Source organism: Galeopterus variegatus, unplaced genomic scaffold, assembly GCF_000696425.1.
Source record: "Galeopterus variegatus unplaced genomic scaffold, G_variegatus-3.0.2 Scaffold604, whole genome shotgun sequence".
Classification (NCBI taxonomy): Eukaryota; Metazoa; Chordata; class Mammalia; order Dermoptera; family Cynocephalidae; genus Galeopterus; species Galeopterus variegatus.
Window position 1 is genome coordinate 580,266 of NW_007726715.1, and position 6,000 is coordinate 586,265.

Consider the following 6,000-nt stretch of genomic DNA (forward strand, 5'->3'; position numbering starts at 1 on the left):
TACTTCCTAACATAAAGAGAACTAATTTTACAAAATCCTAAGTAACAGTTTTACTGTAAATTACTAAGATTTTGAGGTCATTCATTCCTTTATTCAATTAATATGTGCTGAGCTATATTCAAGACTCTGTTCTAGGTGCTGCGGATCAAAAGGCCAGAGGTTGCAACAAGGTGATCCCTGAACTAAATGTGGCCCATTAGGTGTGTTTTATTTGCCTTGCATAGTGATTGCCAACATTTAAAAAATTGACAAATTTCAGCCCCCCCAAATCTGTATTTCCAGCTTCAGTTTAAAAATTAGAAAATTTGGGCCGGCCCGTGGCTCACTCGGGAGAGTGCGGTGCTGATAACACCAAGGCCACAGGTTCGGATCCCACATAGGGATGGCCGGTTCGCTCACTGGCTGAGCGTGGTGCTGACAACACCAAGTCAAGGGTTAAGATCCCCTTACCGGTCATCTTTAAAAAAAAAAAAAAAATTAGAAAATTTGGCAATGTGATTTATTCCTATACAGTAAGAGTTGACTGGATCTGAGCAGCAAAGGGCACCTTTATTCAAGGTATGCATCTCCAAGTCACTACAACCCTCACCATTCATTATTGTTTCTTTTTTTTTTTTTTTTTTTGGCAGCTGGCCATATGGGGATTTGAACCCTTGACCTTGGTGTTATCAGCACCACACTCTACTGAGTTAACTGACCAGCCCCACTTTATTGTTTCTTAAGAGGCAGCTTGCTTTACGTATTTACCCTGGTTTACCCACTGACCCATGTTCTCCAGTCAGCATTTGAGTTGGTAACTCCTGTTTCAGACTTTTCTGTTTATATATTTGATTTTAAAAACATGCTAAATATTATAAACACCCTGAAACATTTTAATTCTCTAAATGGGGGATTTACTCCATCATCTCCTTAGAGATCACATGACCATTTTCGTAGCATTTTGCTCAAGCTTCATTTATTATATGCATGATTTTATATAATGACTTACGTAAGTAACTACCTCCTCTGATGTACTGTGAGTACCTCAAGGGCAGGGACCAGGTTTTCTTTTGTTTTTTTCAAACTTTGCCTCCTCAGTTTCTGGCACAGTGCTTGGTGTCTAATATTAACTCAATTATTGCCAGGATTCCTTTGAACCAACTGTATTGCAAATCCTTAACATTTACTCAACAAATATTTTTGAGTACCTAATATGGTCCAGACATTGTGGTAAGTTCTAGGGATACAGCAGTGAATATAAAACTAGATACTTGACCTCATAGAGGAAAAAAAAATTGTCATAGGATACTAGCCATAAGTCCTCTTGATGAGTCAGCCTCCGTCTCCAGAACTTTTTCATCACCCCAAAAAGAAAACACATACATATTAGACAGTAACTCCCCTTCCTCCCCTCTCCTCAGCCCCTGGTAACCACTAAGCTGCTTTTTTGTCTCTTTGGATTTGCCTATTGTAATATCTACTGTAAATAGAATCATATAATATGTGGCCTTTTGAGTCTGGCTTCTTAGCATAATATTTTCAAGGTTCATGCATGTCATAGTGTGTGTCAGTGCTTCATTCCTTTTAATGGCTGAATTATATTCCATTGTATGGATAGACCACAGTTTGTTTATCCATACATCCAGTGATGGACATTTTGGTTGTTCCCAACTTTGGGTTATTGTGAATAATGCTGCTATGAACATGTGTCTACAAATTTCAAGAGTATTTAATCTTCTCAAAGAGCCACAGAAGGAAGAAGCTTAGCAAAAAATAACATTTGAATGGCTGAATTTCAGCAAGTTCAGGCAGGGGCCTCCAAATACCACTCAGATCACCCTCTTCCTGGTACATATTAGACAATCACTACATGTTAGTTGAATGGGAGGACACTCTGCTGCAGCCTGATTTTTATTTTATTTGCTCACCTATACCTTTTCCACTTTGTTGAACACACCCAACCACCTGAGTCCCCTTTTCTGCTTCCTTCCCAACAGACTCCAGCACCTGTATCCTCTCTTAATTCTTTCCTTGATCCACATTGTCTACTAGAAAAATAAATGCCCCCATCATAAAACATGAGTTCTTTCATGTGCATGTTTTTTAAAATGCCTTTCCAAAAAATACATGTTTTAGTAATTGTATTCATTTGCTAGAGCTTCCATAACAAAGTACCACAAACTGGGTGGCTTAACCAACAGAAATGTATTGTCTCAAAGTTCTGGAGGCTGGAAGTCCAAGATCAAGGTGTTGACAGGGTTGATTCCTTCTGAGTGGTGTGAGAGATCTGCTCCAGGTCTCTCTCCTCAGCTTGTAGACAGCCATCTTCATGTTCACGTGGTGTTCTGCTTGCGTGTATGTCTGTGTTCAGGTTTCCCCCTTTTATAAAAATAAGAAGATAAATCATAAGAAAAACCCCCAAATTTCCCCCTTTTATAGAGACACCAGTCATACTGAATTAGGGGCCCACTCTAATGCATTATGACCCAATCTTTTAACTAATTACATCTGCAAGGACCCTATTTGCAAATAAGGTCACATTCTGAGGTACTGGGGGTTAGGACTTCAATATATGAATGCGGGGGAGGGGAGACACAATTCCCATAACAATGATAATATGCAGTATTAGTAAGGTTTGAAGGAAACTGGCAGTTTCACACACTACCAGGCAGAATGTAAATTGTGTAGCTCTTAGAAGGGTTTATCCTTAGGGTCCAGGCAGGAAATAGAAGCCACTCAGGATGTTTCAAACAGAAAAATTAATACAGAGAATTGGTTCCATGGGTAATGGAAGATCTAAGATGCCAGAGGATAGAGACTAGCTATTTTATTTTATTTCATTTTATTTCTATATTTCTTATTTATTTTTTTAAAGAAAATGTAATTTTATTAATATTATTTTTTTACATTCTAGGATGTTGCTGTGGAGCAGTTGGGAGGGAGGGGGAGAGGAGAAAGGGGAAGGAAATGGGATGGAAGAAGGAGGAAGGAGGAGGGGCAGAATTGAGGCCTGTGGCACTCCCCTCATTCCCACAGGGGAGACCAGGGGGCTTCCAGCTGCAGCTTGGTCATTGCTGGGCTGGGTGCAGATGTCAGGGGGGTGTGGCAAAAGCCCTCACCCCCCACACCCCCCAGCTTGGGAATCTGGGGCCCTTCTTGCTGAGGCTTGGTGGTTGTCACTGGGTTGGTTGCCCGTGTTGGGGGGAGCATGTCCGAGGCCCTTAGTCCCCCAGTCCCCCACCACCCTGGCTCAGGAGAGCCCAGGGCACTTGCTGCAGCATCTCAGTGGTCATCGCTGGGGTGGTTGTGCATGTCAGGGGGCTGTGGCCCAGGCCATAGTTCCCAGCCCTCAGGACTGGTTGCAGGTGCCCAGGGGCACTGCTGAGGCCTGGGCCCTCCCCCTTTTCTGGCTTGGTAGCCCAGGGGACTTCTGGTCCTTCTAAGTGTTATAGGTGTTCTTTGGTGGTGTTAGACCTTTACTGGTTAATATCAGAATTTTTTCTCTTCTCTGTGGTTTTTTGTTTCTTCTTTCAGTTCTGTATTGGATTATTTGCTGTTCCCACCCCTTAAACTCTGAGCTGGAACTAATTTGTTGTCCTTTGCTTACTTCTAAAATGGGGGAACTTCCTGTGGGACCAGTACTTGAGATGTATGGTTGAGATAAATTGCTGTTTTGCTGCTGATTCCCTAGGGAAGGCTTTTTGTGCGGCTCAGGTTTTAATGGCTGACTTTATAGGTACTTCCAGGTCTAGTGAAATCTGGTGCACCTGGGTTGTGTAGAAACTCTGGTCTGGGCCTGAGTCTTTTCATCAAATTGCACCCCATGCAATTCTATATTCTGACCAGTCTCCTCTGAGTGGTCCTACACTGACCTGGGGGGGCAGATCATCTGTCCTTGCTGTGCCCCAGTGTTCTCCCATGGGCCCATCTCCCCTACTGCCCATGCTGCAAACACCTCCCATTGGATGGGTCATGCACCAATCCCTTGCAATGACTCAACCAGCCTCTTGAGTGGCTCCTTTTTTTCAGTTGTTGTGGTTCCTTGTTCCTATGTGGGTCCACAGGAACCCTATTAGTGGTCCTGCTGGCCTGGGGGCCACCAAGGCCCTCTTCTCCCCTGCTGCCTCCAAGCAACTCCATTCAAAGGGCACAGCTGCAGCTTTTGCCAGCTCCTGCTCTGTGCATTCAGCAGCTCCAGCCTGGAAAAGGCCAGGGCTCAAAATGGTCAGAGTGACCTTTTTTCTCTCATTGTGGCTTCTCCCGCCTTCATGCACTCCATAGGTCTCTCCTCCTCTTCCCCTGAGCTCTAGCGGCTCCAGCTTGACTGTTCTTGCTTTTTTTTGTAGTTGTAAATTGGTTGGTTTGTGGGAGAGAGTGATGCTGGGGATCGTCTATTCCACCATCGTGACCGGAAGTTGAGACTAGCTATTTTAATGAGAAGATACTGCCACTCCCAGGAGGGAATGGACAAAGAAAAGAGGTGGGTGCAAGCTAGAGCCACTGGGTGGGAGCTAGAGCTACAGAGGAAGGTACTTCTGGAGGATGTTGCTCCAGGCAGAGAGAAAGGGCAAGAAATACCAAAGCTTCTCCCTTTCTCCCACCTTCCGGTTTCCCTCTGGAGTCTCCTGTTAGTTCAACCCAGCCAGCTGACTCAGGAGCCAGAGAAAACAAGCCACAACCATCACTGCTATCTAATCCCAGAACACTTTCATCACCCCAAAAATGAACCCCATACCTATTGGCAGCCACTCGGCATTCTCTCTACCCCACCCCCTATCTGCTTTCTGTCTTCAAAGATTAGCCTATTCTGGATATTTCATGTAGATGGGGTTTCACAATATGTGGTCTTTTGTATCTGGCTTCTTTCATTTAGCATAATATTTCTGAGTTTTGTCCATGTTGGAACATGTACTTCTTCCTTTTTATGCCTATGATTCCATCGTATGGATATATCACATTTTGTTTATCCATTTATCTGTTGATGGGCATAAGGCTTGTTCCCACCTTTTGGCTATTATGAATGGTGCTGCTGTGAACAGCTGTATACATGTTTTTGTGTGAACATATATTTTCAGTTCTCTTGGTTATATACCTAGGGGTGGAATTTCTGGGTCATATGGTAATTCTGTTTAACTTTTTTGAGGAACTGCCAGACTGTTTTCCCAAGTGGCTTCACCATTTCACATTCCCAGCAGCAGTGAATGAGGTGGACTCTACATTTTAATGAGGATCAGGAATCTAGCTTGCTATTTAATCATGAATCATATTCAGCAATGTCATGATTATGAAAGAACTGAATACTTATTATCAAATATTTTAAAGTTATTCCGAGCAATACATGAATATATTTGTGATTTTATGTATCTCTGAACACCGTATGCCCCAAGTACAATTGTGCCAAGGACAGCCAATTTTCCCCATTGCTCATTAGACAGTTGCTCACCAGCAGCTAAGTGCTAACCCATCATCTGCAGCTCCCACCACAGAGGGGAAAACCAGCAGCATCAAAGAATGCATGCTTCACCTGCTGTTAATCAGATCTAAAACGTCTGAAAATGGGGCTGGCCCGTGGCTCACTTGGGAGAGTGCGGTGCTGATAACACCAAGTCAAGGGGGAAAAAAAAAAAAAAAACTTCTGAAAATGACAAACCTTAACCATGTTCGTTGTGCAATTCTAAGACATCATGTTAGAGGGAATGGATAATTGCTCTGATTCCTCTGAACAAGGGAAATGCAATGTGTGAGCCACTTCTGTGTGCATGTATAAACGCTCTTTTGATAACACAAGAAAATCCAGCGAAGAGGAAAAAAAAAATCTTCTACTGAGTAAAATGAGCCATGACTTTGAGAGAGTCAAGCAGTCTCCTGACTCAGTCGATACAGAAAGTTCTGGGTATCTTTAAACTGAGCTGCTGGAGAAACTTGATCACTAGCATGACAAACATCACAAAGTATTTCCAGACCCAAGGTAACATTCCATCTTCTCAAAGTGCATGAACTGAATTGACCTCACTCCTGGGG